The sequence below is a fragment of the Notothenia rossii genome (assembly GCF_949606895.1).
Source record: "Notothenia rossii genome assembly, chromosome: 5".
Taxonomy (NCBI): domain Eukaryota; kingdom Metazoa; phylum Chordata; class Actinopteri; order Perciformes; family Nototheniidae; genus Notothenia; species Notothenia rossii.
In genome coordinates, this window is record NC_136903.1 from 55,858,160 (window position 1) to 55,871,784 (window position 13,625).

Consider the following 13,625-nt stretch of genomic DNA (forward strand, 5'->3'; position numbering starts at 1 on the left):
TTAGAGTGTTAGGTTTTCTGTCAGCTCGTCTGTCGGGAAGATATAAAATATAGTTTCATGGAAGTCACACCGTCACATATACTGTAAGAGCATTAAGACATACAGTACATAGGCTAAAACAAAACATCTAAAGATATAACCTTGCATTTTGATAAGTCTCTTGAACATTTTCACTATTTTGACATTTTTATAGATCAAAATTCAACTAAAGAAATAAATGGTAGAACAGGTTAAATAATAAAATATAATATTCATCCAAAATACATACATACTTACATACTCAATAATGTGGGCAATCCCCACAGGAGCAATTTGGGGTGAAGTGTCTTGCCCAGGGACACAACAACATGCTGACTGCAGTGGGGTTTGAACCTGTGACCCCCCCACACGCCTCCGGAGCATAAAGCTTGCGCTTCATTATAATAAATAAAAAAATAACACCATGCACATCATGATGGCACATAACAGCTCGCGGTCGCAGATTACTCCGGGTCCCAACTTAAATAACAAAACCAACAAAACCAAATAAATTAACTTATCCAAATAAAGTCTGTACACAATGGTTAATATTAAACAAGGAAAATACTAGTATATAAACTAAAATTAAAAAAACAAAATAACAAAACCAAAATAACAGTTTCTCAAATTAAACAGTCAGTGTATTGGTGAGAATTGGTCGGCGAGTTCCCTGAGTGGCCGAACCGCTCCAGATGGGGGTCACGTCACCAGCCACGGAGCTCGCAAAGCAACGGCAAGTTTATTCCAGCAGTGAGTTACTGCAAAGAGCCAAAACAGCAGGACCAGTTGTACGAAGGTGAGCATAACAATTAATAGCAACCAATCTATTCAGCCACAGCACAGCACCCGAGCCGTCAGGGGAGAGAGACGCACAGGCCACGGCAAAATCCCGCAAATTATAACACTGCGCCCAGGGAAGTTTCCAGCGGAGCAATTTCTCCTCCACCACACCGGCAGTCAGATGCGCTGTCCGGGTCCGAGTGTGCAAAACGGCTATCACGCCAGACAATTAGTTTCGGCCACGCCATGCTTCAGCCACCAGCGAAGGAGCTACGCCACACTTGTGTATTTATACTTCCGGCGCCGCCCAGCAGTGACAAGTGCGCGGAGGCGCATGGTACAGTGCCGTGCAGCGGTACGGAGGGAGAAGACCTCCTATCACATCTGGAATCCATCGATCTGATTGATTATTAGCGGAGCAAATGATCAAAGTAGTACGGAGGGAAAATATTTTCGTTTGGACTACTGGTCGGGGGGAATCTCACGAGTGTGTGTGTATGTATGTGTGTGTGTTTGTGTATTTTTGTGTTTGTGTGTATTGTGCAACCCACTCTCTTCAGTCTGCGTACAAATGACACGACTTGTTATTTTATTTTTATTTTCCAACCTAAGAGAGGTTTTCCTACGTGTTTCATGAAAACATATGTCTGAGGAGTGTAGGGTTTGGGAATAATGGCAACTTTAAAATATTTTTGGGGGAGAATTTCAGGCACTGCTGCACTCTGTTTTGAGATCAAAGCACTCTAGACTTAACGAGCTGCTCCATCCACTCCAATGTTAAAATCTGAAAAAGGCCTCTCTACCAAGCTCCAAACTAAATTCAATATCTCAAAAAGTCTAAAAGATATCAAAAATCTGAATAAGAATTGAATAGCTGAAGGTCTTGTGATCATTTGAAAGTTGGAATGAAGTGTCTAGCTGAAAGTATGTGGAAGGAGTAGCATTTGGCGCAAGGTGTAAGAAAACAGGATTTGAAGGCATCTCCCATTGACTTCAATGTTACAAAAAGAGTTTAAAAAGCTGAATATTTTGAAAAGCATCAAATATTTTGAAAAAGTTGAAAGTTTCCCATCAATTGCTGAAAAGGCTTAATAGTTTAATATTTGAATGGTTTCTGTAGCTGAAAGTAAGCTGAAGTTATGGAGAGCTAAAGTATTGGCTGATTTGAAGGCTCTTCCCATTGACTTCAATGTTAAAAAAAGAGTTTAAAAAGCTTAATATTTCAAAAAGTATGACATATTTAGAAAAGGTTGAAGGTTTCCCATCGATTCCTGAACAGGCTGAATAGTTTAATATTTGAATGGTTTCTGTAGCCGAAAATAAGCTGAAGTTATGGAGTGCCAAAGTATTGGCTGAAATAACTAGAAAATGCATTTCCTGCAGAAAATGCGTGCAAATGCTGTAAACTGTGAACATTTATGGCTGAATTGAGCTGAAAATGCAGAAAAAGCTGAATATGTTATTAGCTGAATGGTAGCTGCTTTTAGCTACAAAAATGCAGAAAAAGCTGAATATGTTATTAGCTGAATGGTAGCTGCTTTTAGCTACAAAATTGTAGAAAAAGCTTAATGTTTAAAAGAAAAGGTTTAAAAAAGGTATAAACAACATGTATAGCCTCATCGTCCTGAAATAGCTGAATAAGTTAATAATTGAATAGTTTGTGCAGCTGAAAGTAGGCTGAAGGAGTTAAATATCAGACGTACGTAGTAGTATAAGTTCAAGTAGCATTACATAGGGCTTTTCTTTTGAAGGGGTGTTTGGTTTTGGAGAGTGTGAGGTGTAGAAAAACGAAATGATATGTCTGACATCAATCAATGGGAGGTTCACCCATAAAAACAATGGTTAGATGGGCAAAGGCCTGTGTGTGACATCCAGTGTGTGTGTGTGTGTGTGTGTGTGTGTGTGTGTGTGTGTGTGTGTGTGTGTGTGTGTGTGTGTGTGTGTGTGTGTGTGTGTGTGTGTGTGTGTGTGTGTGTGTGTGTGTGTGTGTGTGTGTGTGTGTGTGTGTGTGTGTGTGTGTGTGTGTGTGTGTGTGTGTGTGTGTGTGTGTGTGTGGGTGGGTGGGTGGGTGTGTTAATTGTTCCAGCTCAATTGCATTGCAATGACTTCCTTGTTAAAAAAAGGCTTTAAAAAGCAGAATATTTTAAAAAGTATAACATCTCTGTCTGTCTGTCTGTCTGTCCTGTCTGTCTGTCTGTGTGAGAGAGATAGAGAGTGTGTGTGTGTGTGTGTGTGTGTGTGTGTGTCTGTCTGTCTGTCTGTCTGTCTGTCTGTCTGTCTGTCTGTCTGTCTGTCTGTCTGTCTGTCTGTCTGTCTGTCTGTCTGTCTGTCTGTCTGTCTGTCTGTCTGTCTGTCTGTCTGTCTGTCTGTCTGTCTGTCTGTCTGTCTGTCTGTCTGTCTGTCTGTCTGTCTGTCTGTCTGTCTGTCTGTCTGTCTGTCTGTCTGTCTGTCTGTCTGTCTGTCTGTCTGTCTGTCTGTCTGTCTGTCTGTCTGTCTGTCTGTCTGTCTGTCTGTCTGTCTGTCTGTCTGTCTGTCTGTCTGTCTGTCTGTCTGTCTGTCTGTCTGTCTGTCTGTCTGTCTGTCTGTCTGTCTGTCTGTCTGTCTGTCTGTCTGTCTGTCTGTCTGTCTGTCTGTCTGTCTGTCTGTCTGTCTGTCTGTCTGTCTGTCTGTCTGTCTGTCTGTCTGTCTGTCTGTCTGTCTGTCTGTCTGTCTGTCTGTCTGTCTGTCTGTCTGTCTGTCTGTCTGTCTGTCTGTCTGTCTGTCTGTCTGTCTGTCTGTCTGTCTGTCTGTCTGTCTGTCTGTCTGTCTGTCTGTCTGTCTGTCTGTCTGTCTGTCTGTCTGTCTGTCTGTCTGTCTGTCTGTCTGTCTGTCTGTCTGTCTGTCTGTCTGTCTGTCTGTCTGTCTGTCTGTCTGTCTGTCTGTCTGTCTGTCTGTCTGTCTGTCTGTCTGTCTGTCTGTCTGTCTGTCTGTCTGTCTGTCTGTCTGTCTGTCTGTCTGTCTGTCTGTCTGTCTGTCTGTCTGTCTGTCTGTCTGTCTGTCTGTCTGTCTGTCTGTCTGTCTGTCTGTCTGTCTGTCTGTCTGTCTGTCTGTCTGTCTGTCTGTCTGTCTGTCTGTCTGTCTGTCTGTCTGTGTGTGTGTGAGAGTGTGTGTGTCTGTCTGTGTGTGTGAGAGAGAGTGTGAGAGAGAGAGTGTGTGTGTGTGAGAGAGAGAGAGCGTTGGTGCGGCCGGATTATGAGGACAATTCGCATGGATACACACCAGCATTATAAGGACATTTTGACTTGTGAAGACAAAACTGGTGTCCTCACAAGTCGCGCAGTGTAGAAGCACTTATCAACATGTAAATAAAACCCTCACGCTTTTTCTCGGTATGTCCTAATAAACCGCCTATACCTGATTTCTAGTGTGTATTTGTGTGTGCTCATTGTGTATAAAACGCTCGTACAGCCGATTCATGGTATTGCAGTTTCATACACATTTCCCTCTCATTTTACACAAAATACGCGCTTTTCATTGGCTGGACACACCTGCTCACTGATTGGGCGGCTAAAGAGTCAATCAGGCAGGTTCTCATCCGGGATTGGCCAGCAGTCATTAGGCGAGCAGGTTCTCGTCAGGGATTGGTCTTTCAGTTTTCGGTCAATGTCTCACCAAGAAACAGTAGCAGACAGTAGTACATGGCTGAGGGGATGGCTGAGGAGATCGTTGACGGCAATTCGGACTTGTAACCAAAACTGGTAAGTGATATTTGTTATCATGTATTGGAAACAAAACATAAGGATTTAAATGTTTGTTTGGTGGCCAGCTACAACCTAGCATCAAAACTGCAGCTGTTCGTTTATTACTTTGTTTGTCCGGCTCAGTGTACGCCACGGGGCATGCTCCCCATCGCTTTTCGTGTGTTTTAAAAAGTAATAGGATGAAGTTAGTTAGTTAGTTATTTAGTAAGTTAATCCTACCAAGACACTGCATTTGACTGGAAACGTTACATTAACCTTTAGCTCTGCTGTCAGTTAGCACAGTTTAGCTTAGCATCAACCACATGGTAATAACGTCCGCTTTACAACTGAATTAAATGCAATGTGATATTAAAAGGCTGACTATTTATGCCCACTCATGTGTGTTGATTAATAGTTATACTACTGGCATGTTACTTTTTGAATAAATAATCGTCTTTAAAATGCTGCCAAGACAGATGTGTGCTGTGTGTTACTGTGTAGCTCTCACATCCGTGCAGCGGGCAGCCGTCATGCGGTTACAACGGAGCGACTCCTGAGTACATGATCTGTGCATGCATGGAGGAGCAGACTACCGTGTTTTGCAAATGAAACGTGCAGCGTTTCATGCACCTGTAGGTTTCATGCACCTACATGCAGACGTAGCTGGTGACTGTAGGTGCACTGCCGTCGGAGCACACCAGGACGACGTTCCGGGACTTTACAAATGTTGTGCATTCTTATTAATGAACTACCATCTTTAATAGAACAGTGTATCATGCCTCATATTGAACCCCTCTTTTTCTAATGCATCTTTTTTCCCCCAAGAGATGTTATTGTTAACCATGTACATTCAACTTAGCCTGTTCTCTGTTTAATTTTTTAGCAAGGTTGATGCAAAGGAGCTGGAGAAAGACTGCTGAACAGGATGCAATAGAGCATATCATTCTGGGCAGAGACAAACCCTTCCTAGAGGCCAGGTTCATTAACACGTTTAAAGGTAAGCCATTCATCTCATACAGTATGTAGTATCAAAGACTGTATAGCATTGTTTCATCAATATGACCCTGACCTTTTAGCCATTGCTCTTAGGTCATCAGCCTCACGTATTTTCAACAATGTACGTTTTCAGGATATGTAATATGTAAATGTGTGCCCCTCCCATCTAATCGATAGATTTATGATCGATAGATCATTAATCATCATACTAAAGTGGCTGCTCAAACAGATATCTTAGCTTTGCTGAAGAACGTTTACCATATCCTCATGTTTGCACCAATACAACAATTAAGGAATACTCTGTTACAGTAAAAGTCCTGCATTCAAAATGTTCCTCAAGTAAAAGTATAAGAACTCAGATCTTGTACTTGAGTAAAAGTAGAAGTCCTCAGATTTTGTACTTGAGTAAAAGTAGGAGTACTCAGCTCATGTACTTGAGTAAAAGTAGAAGTACTCAGGTCTTTTACTTGAGTAAAAGTAGAAGTACTACAGTGTAGGAATACTCTGTTACAGTAAAAGTACTGCATTCAAAATGTTCCTCAAGTAAAAGTAGAAAAGTATTATCATCAAAATAAAGTGAAAGTAGCGACAGTAAAAGTAGTCATTGTGCAGATTGGTCCATTTCAGAATATTATATATGATATGTTTTATAATGATTGATCATGAAAGTGTTCTCAAAGCTGGTAAAGGTGCAGCTAGTTTGAATGACTTTGTATACTGCAGGGTAGCTTGTTGATTTACTCCAGGTGGAACTTAAGTCTGATTTAACACTTGATTATATTTCAAATCATTCATCCACATCTGTAAAGTAACGAAAGGTATTACATACATGTAGTGGAGTAAAAGTACACCATGTACCTCTGAACTGTAGAGGAGTAGAAGTACACAATACAGGGCTCGACATTAAGGACTGCCCGGGGCCATCTAGTATTTAGCTCGGGCAATGAAGCCTCACCTGCTGGTTGCCCGATCGGGCAATCTATTATGCTAGTATCATGCAGCTCGCGGATCCAGTAATGAGTGAACCGACAGCAAAACTAAACATATCTATAACTAGTTTAGGTAGTTTGAGAGGTAATTAAAATAGCTACGTGTGATATTCTAACCTGAAGTGTGTGTTTTGTCCGCTCACTGCTGCATGTGATCATGCGGAGCTACGTGTCGACTCTTCAGCAGCAGCTGATCTCTCTCTCCCGCCAGTTTAGACTTCAGTCGCGTTTATGTCCATATTGATTAGATCTAGCTAGTTCTAGCTAATGATAGGACTACCTGCTTATTAAAAGACACCTAAACAATAAGCGTCGCTATGCAACTGGGTGAGGCCACAAAGTATAGCGCAGCATTATGCATTTGTTTACATGCCCACCGGAACCCCGAGGCATTACCAACAGATCAACGCACAATCAACCCATACAGGACATCTCTTTCTCCACATTAAGTGTTAGACATTAGAATTGACTATTCTTGTCTGTCACATACTCTTCTTGTCTGTCACATAAGTGGCGCTAAAGGGAAATTATTTTGACCGAAGAGATTTAGATTTGCCGGCTAAAGGGAACTCTGACGTCGCCATTTTGTGTGCTTCGCGGATGCGCTCGGCTCCTCTCACCTCCTCTCGACTGCTGCTCGGGTCAGCTCGGTCAGCTTCTGGATGAGGAGGCATTCGTTCGACCAACTTACAGTAGATAACATTACAAACATTTTTAACAGGGGCCATAATAGTGTAAATAATGTTTGTTTTGGCAGTTATAACTGAATGTAATGTTTTCTACTTTTTTTACATCTGGGAAGGCATTTGCCTTCATCACATGGAAAGTGTCTTGACCAACAACTTAAGTATTTCTTATAGCTATGCAGGGCATGCAAGAGAGCAATCACAAACAAGAACAAACAAACAAGTGAAATTAAGAATACAATTGAAATTGTACAATATAATATTGTGGTGGTTCATCTTATAATTCAGTCTAGTCTAGAGAATGCACCAGACAGCATCTACAGTAAGACCTGCAAAAATCTAAATGTTCTAGGGGGAGGCCCCTCAAAACCTTCATGCAATTTCGTCCGCGCGCATTTTTCAGGGCAATCTTTATTGGGCTCAGGGGCATCTGTAAATTAGCTTAGATGGCCCACAGGGCCATCTAAGCCAAAATCCTTAATGTCATGCACTGCAGTAGCAAAACATTGAAATAATTAAGTAAAATACATGTACCTCAAAATTGTACCCAAGTATAGTACTTGAGTTTATGAACTTAGTTACTTTACACCAGTGGCTATAAAGATAGAAAGACTAAGCCTTGCACAGGGGCATGAAGATACATTTTTAAAATGCTCAACAGTGCTGCCAAAAATATAAACTGACTGCTACACAATTAAAATAAATTCCCCACACTTGTACCTATTTGCTGTAAAGGAAATATTCCCAGACGAGGAGATAACATACAAGTATGGGGATCCTGCTTGGCCCTGGTGCTCAATAGTGAGGTTCTGTTCTCTTTAGGACATTGCTTAACTGACAGGGAAAAAGTGTTGCATTGCTTTTCATGGTACTACCATTCAGCTCAGTTAAGCAGATTTGATTTATTTCAGCAAAACATTTTTTACTGTTAACATTATTTTCTGAATTTCACCTGATTTAATACAACATGAGTCAATAATGTTTTAAAGTCGTCCCTGTCTTTCACTTATTTACAGGAAGTATTTGGTGGGACCGAACTTCGTACAACTCCAAACACATCAGGGGACAAGATGGTAAGTTTCAATGTATTGTTTTTCCACACATTGTTGCGTGTCGCTGACTGGTATAGATTGAAGCTGTTTTACCAGGACTATCGTCTTGGTAAGGGGCTCCGTTTCCCCATACTTTGGGTCAAATTGAAACGGGTTAAATGTCATACTACACAGAAAGATAAAGGCCGTCTGGTCACAGGGTGTCTTGTAGGGACAGCAGTCCTTGTAAAGGCAGATGATGTCAACAGGAGTTAAAAATGAAAACATTGAAATGTTTCTGTATAATGTCATACTACACAGAAAGATAAAGGCCGTCTGGTCACAGGGTGTCTTGTAGGGACAGCAGTCCTTGTAAGGACAGATGATTTTACAACTTGTTGACATGACTAGACATTAGATCATTGCCTTCATCCAGCATGTGCACACCTCCATAACTGTTAACGGTCCCATGACATTTCCACTGATGGATTTCGACTGATCCACTGATCCATTGTTGAGGTCTACTAGAATAGATTTACATTGTTCAATATTCCAAACTCACATTGGTTTCTCATACAGCATCTCTGTATAGTATGTGTATTCACTCTCTGTCCGACACGCCTTGTTGGAGCTCCTGCCCCCCCCCTCCCAGTGTGCGCTGATGTGTGTTTATGTGTTACAATGGCGTTTGTTAGCAACCAGAAAGTGACACCAGTAATGACAAACAGATGAGAATGCTGTGTGGGGTCTGGGTCTGGTTTCAAAAACTTAACTAAAATTCAATTTGACTTACTTTCTTCTTTGTTATATGGTGAAATGCACAGTGATTCGATGTTAAAATAATGCTCAACAAATGTTACCAGTACATTTTTCTGGATAATGAAGAAAATACAAAACTTGGTGTTCCTTTTTTGTTCAAAGGTGAAGGAGATCTGCCTTTCCAGTAATGAAGGTTCCTTCTGTGATAAAGACTACATTCCCAAAACTGCGTCTAGCAGCGATGGATCCAGCGCTGATGAAGACTGCCAACCTGACTCTGAAGCAAATAACGATTGGGATCCTCTCATTGCCACCATCAGGGATTCAAAGCCACCCCATGGTAAGACTGTACCAACCGTCTCTACAAAGAACTGTGTTGTACAACAAGACACGGCTGCTACTACCTCTGACACATTCCAACTTGATGAAGATTTCATCCCTGATGGGGCTTCCTGTTCTGACAATGAACCTACCACATACAATACTCAGAATCTTCCAAGGTTTAACACGACAGCTGTAACAGTCTCATTCTCTGAGAGGGCAATAATTAAGTGTGTTGCGCCCTCAAAAATTATAACATTGAAAGGTGTGGTTGGAGGATCACCAGATGGTGGAATAACCCTGATTTTGAATCACAGCTTTCATGCGTCTTGGCTGCTCTCCACCAGTCTGTCACATGGCTGCTGGGTGACTTTATGTCATTCCTGGTGCAACAATTCAAGCAACTCAGCTTTGATGGATGGCATGTTACCAACCATCTTCCTCTGGATCACATTCCAGAGGTTTCCCATGGGGTTCAGGTCTGGAGATTGGGGTGGCCATGACAGGGTCTGGATCTGGTGATTCTCCAAACACACCTTGATTGACTTGGCTGTGTGGCATGGAGTATCGTCCTGCTGGAAAAAACAATCCTTTTTGTCAGAGCAGAAGGAAGCACGACTTGTTCCAGGAGAACCTTGTACGCGGTTCGATTCATGCGTCATTCACCAAATGTCACAGTGGGTGCGGGACACTGAGGCTTGTAGGGCCTCTCCAGGTCTCTGTCTAACCATGAGATGACCAGGTGTTGGACATTTGGTTGAGGATGGGTGATGATCTGGGGGGGCTTCAGCACGGCTGAATGTCTTTGTGAAGGACGCATGAATTGAACGACGTACAAGGTTCTCCTGGAACAAATCGTGCTTCCTTCTGCTCTGACAATAAGTCTGACAATAAAGTCACCCAGCAGCCATGTGGCAGACTGGTGGAGGGCAGCCAAAACGCATGAAAGCTGTGTTTAAAAAATAATATGAACTTGTTTTCTTTGCATTATTTGAGGTCTGAAAACACTGCATCTTTTTTTGTTATTTTGACCAGTTGTAATTTTCTGCAAATAAATGCTCTAAATAATAATATTTGTATTTGAAATTTGGGAGAGATGTCGGTAGTAAATAAAACAAATTAACATTTTTAATTTGACTTGAACACATACCTATAACTAGTATAACCAGAAAAACTGATGATTTAGCAGTGGTAGCATTTTTTTGTAGAGCTGTATGTACATACAGATGGAGCACTGAATTTCGGACTCCAGCTTACAGCTTCCTGCCTACCACCAGCCAAAGACCAGTATAGAGGAATGTTAAGCCCTCCCACTATTTTCCAAGAGGGCGTTGCCAGATTTTCAATTTCAGGTTTTAACCAGGAGATGGCGCTTCATTCACAAATACAGAAAGACAAGTTTCATGGACTTTCAGTTGTGTTTTGAAGAGCATTTTAACACATCAATATTTTAGATCAACTAAAGTATATCTAATCTTGTAATTCAATAATATATAGTCTTAATATATTAAATAATCATAATTATAATGTAAATGTTTACATTACACTTCTTTATTTGTTATGCTCATACTTTAACCTTTACAATCGTTTGCTTTAATATGCAGTATATTTTTGTGTTTGCTTCCTCCTGCTCCCTTTCGGACACATACTGTATGATTTATTATTATTATTAATATGAAGATATTATTAAGATAAGATAAGATGTTACTTTATAGATTGAACATTTTAGTTTAGAATGTGCTGTCCCACGGTAATTCAGAAGGCTCACAGGTCACATTCCGACCATTATTTAAAACAATAGGTGCTTTCACACCTTCTACAGTTTGATTTGTAAAGAGGGAGCTCTGTCAGTTTTCGAATTACCCATTTGCTTTCGGGGAGCCCTATTTTTCAGAGCACATCCTGCTACTAAATATGTCACACGCACGCTCTGTTGACTGGCGCAGCAGCGCGGATGCGATCAATTGCTATAAAAACACTCTTCTACTAATACAGACGGTGTCACTATGCCGGCGGATGTGGCCGTTGTTGAAGCCTCTTCAGGCTCCGCATCGGCAGGCCTCTCCCTCGGTGTGGAGCTGTCAAACTCGACCCTAATGCCACTTACAGCCGGCCAACTAAAAGTTGTTTTCCGTTCACGTTGTCCTTTTTAGACTCCTTCGCTTCTTTGCTTGTGAATCCAAAAGCTGTGACGCTTGGCTGTTTTCGTTTTGCCATATTTTTTTATTACACAGCCAGAGTTAAAAAAATATCAATATGAACATTTCAAATACCGCGCCGGCATCACCGCCATAATCATAGCAACGTAAGTAAGAATGCAGCGCCGCCACATACAGATGGCAACACCCAGACATATTCACAAATATAAAACAAATATTCAGAAACTGTAATGAACAATAACTATTATTTATTTCAAGAACTGTTATTTACAGAAACTCAACATTTCTAATCTGTGTGACACAAATATGCACGACTGTTTTGGGCTCCCCCTATTTATCTCAAAGTCAGCCTTCAGGGGAGCTCCCTCCCTCTTCGGGGGAGCCAAGCTCCTCCTAGCTCCCCCCCCATTTCGAACAGTGTCTGTGGCTGAATGGCCAGCGATTAGGTGCGGCGCATTTGTCATAGGTGATCAGAGCTAACTGCCTGCCGTCAGATTTCATTTAAAAAACAGATCTGATTTTAAGACTATTTCTGCGCTCATAAAGAATGATAAGAATAAGAATAATGCGTATTGAACTGTTTTCATTAATTAGTGAGTTTATTTAATACTAGAACCGCCAATCGGGTCAATTTGTGTGATGTGATGTTGTGTGTGTGCAATGTAACTTTTTTTCAATAAAATATTAAAGTCTCCCAGTCCCTGACTTTTCCTGAAAGTGTGTTATGTAGCACCCTATGTTGTTAAAAATTGCATTCTAATAGCGGGATTTGACGGGTTTAGGTAGGCCTATACAAAAACCTCTGGCGGTTCTAGTGTTAAGGTAATTAGGTACAGTAGAAGCCCTTTTTTATCAGTAACGAATTCAGCAGTTGAACATAAAATTCAACTAACTGAGGGTCACTTGCAATGACAGTGTTGTGTCTAACTGTAAGCTTGTCACTCAGAGTAACCTACCGTTAATTTAGCTGCTGGAGAAGAAAGATCAAGGGGGGAGGGGGGAGAGAGCTGTGGTTGATGGGCCATTAGTTGTGTAAATACACAGCTGAGAGCTGCCGTTTCATTCAGACTGTTTAAAAAACTGTAACAACGGACTATTTTTCTTAGCGGATGCATGTCAATTTAAATCAATACATACAACTATTTTTTAAATCAATACATACAACTATTTTTTAAATCAATAAAAAAAATATCTAAATCCATAAAAGCATTTCAATTAATATTGAGAGTCATGTCGTTACTTTGTTGAGAATTTGGCCGTGTAATAAGCGGGATAATTTGCAGCGACTTGTTCCTTATGGGGAAAATATGTGGTTAAAACACTTTCATGAAGTGAAGGAATTTTTTTCTTTAAAACAGCTGTGGGCAGCAGTGAGTGTCACGGACATGAATTCATAGATCAAGGCAGACTGGTGCACACACTCTCCTGTCCTGCCAGGCGACACGCCCGTTCTAAGCCGTGTCCCTCACTCCTCACATCCCAAGCATCCCCACAAGTGTGTTATGTTGTTACATCGTTTCAGATGTTATGTTTCAGTTGTGCTCTGTCTATGTTCAGTGATGCAAACTTGTCACCTTTCGGCGAAATTCGCCGTTTTGAATCCAAAATAAGTCGTTTGTGTGATTCATGTAGATCTGCAATACAAATATTTTTGGGGTATGGGGGGGGCTGGGACCCGGAGTAATCTGCGGCCGTGAGCTGTTATTTGCCATCATGACACGCATGGTGTTCTTTTTTTATATATTATAATGAAGTACGAGCTGTGTGCACGAGTCTTCCTGCCTGTCGGCTCTGCTCATGGATGTATAATAAGGCTCTGCTGCTCCGACATGATGGTCTAGCTTCAGCAGCTACATTACCTATGGGTGCGTTCGTTAATATTAACTGTGCGTCCGGAGTCACTGTGGCACAGACTGGACCGCTGGTGAACAGCTGTTAGAACGGGCCGTTCAGGTGCTCAGAGCAGAGCTCCTTGTTGGAGCGGCAGAGCGTGATGTGAACTGAACAGTTTTTCTGTGGCAATATTATTTAAGGAATCGTTGAGCTAGCTAGCTAGCATACATTGCCACTATCTGCTAACGTTAGCTTTAGCCTTCTATTTCTAATAGTTTTTTTCATAGGCTATAAACAGAGGTGGTATAAGTATATATATTGTACTTGAGTAAAA

The 13,625-nt window shown here is 41.3% G+C and overlaps 1 long non-coding RNA gene across 1 annotated transcript; it reads left to right on the plus strand.

The window, feature by feature from the left end:
• The first annotated feature begins 4,006 nt into the window (after window positions 1-4,006).
• Window positions 4,007-10,810, plus strand: LOC307041978. The gene is made up of 3 exons (XR_013808960.1): window positions 4,007-5,514; window positions 8,205-8,261; window positions 9,141-10,810. It is a non-coding gene; the product is annotated as an uncharacterized lncRNA (long non-coding RNA).
• Window positions 10,811-13,625: the final 2,815 nt, after the last annotated feature.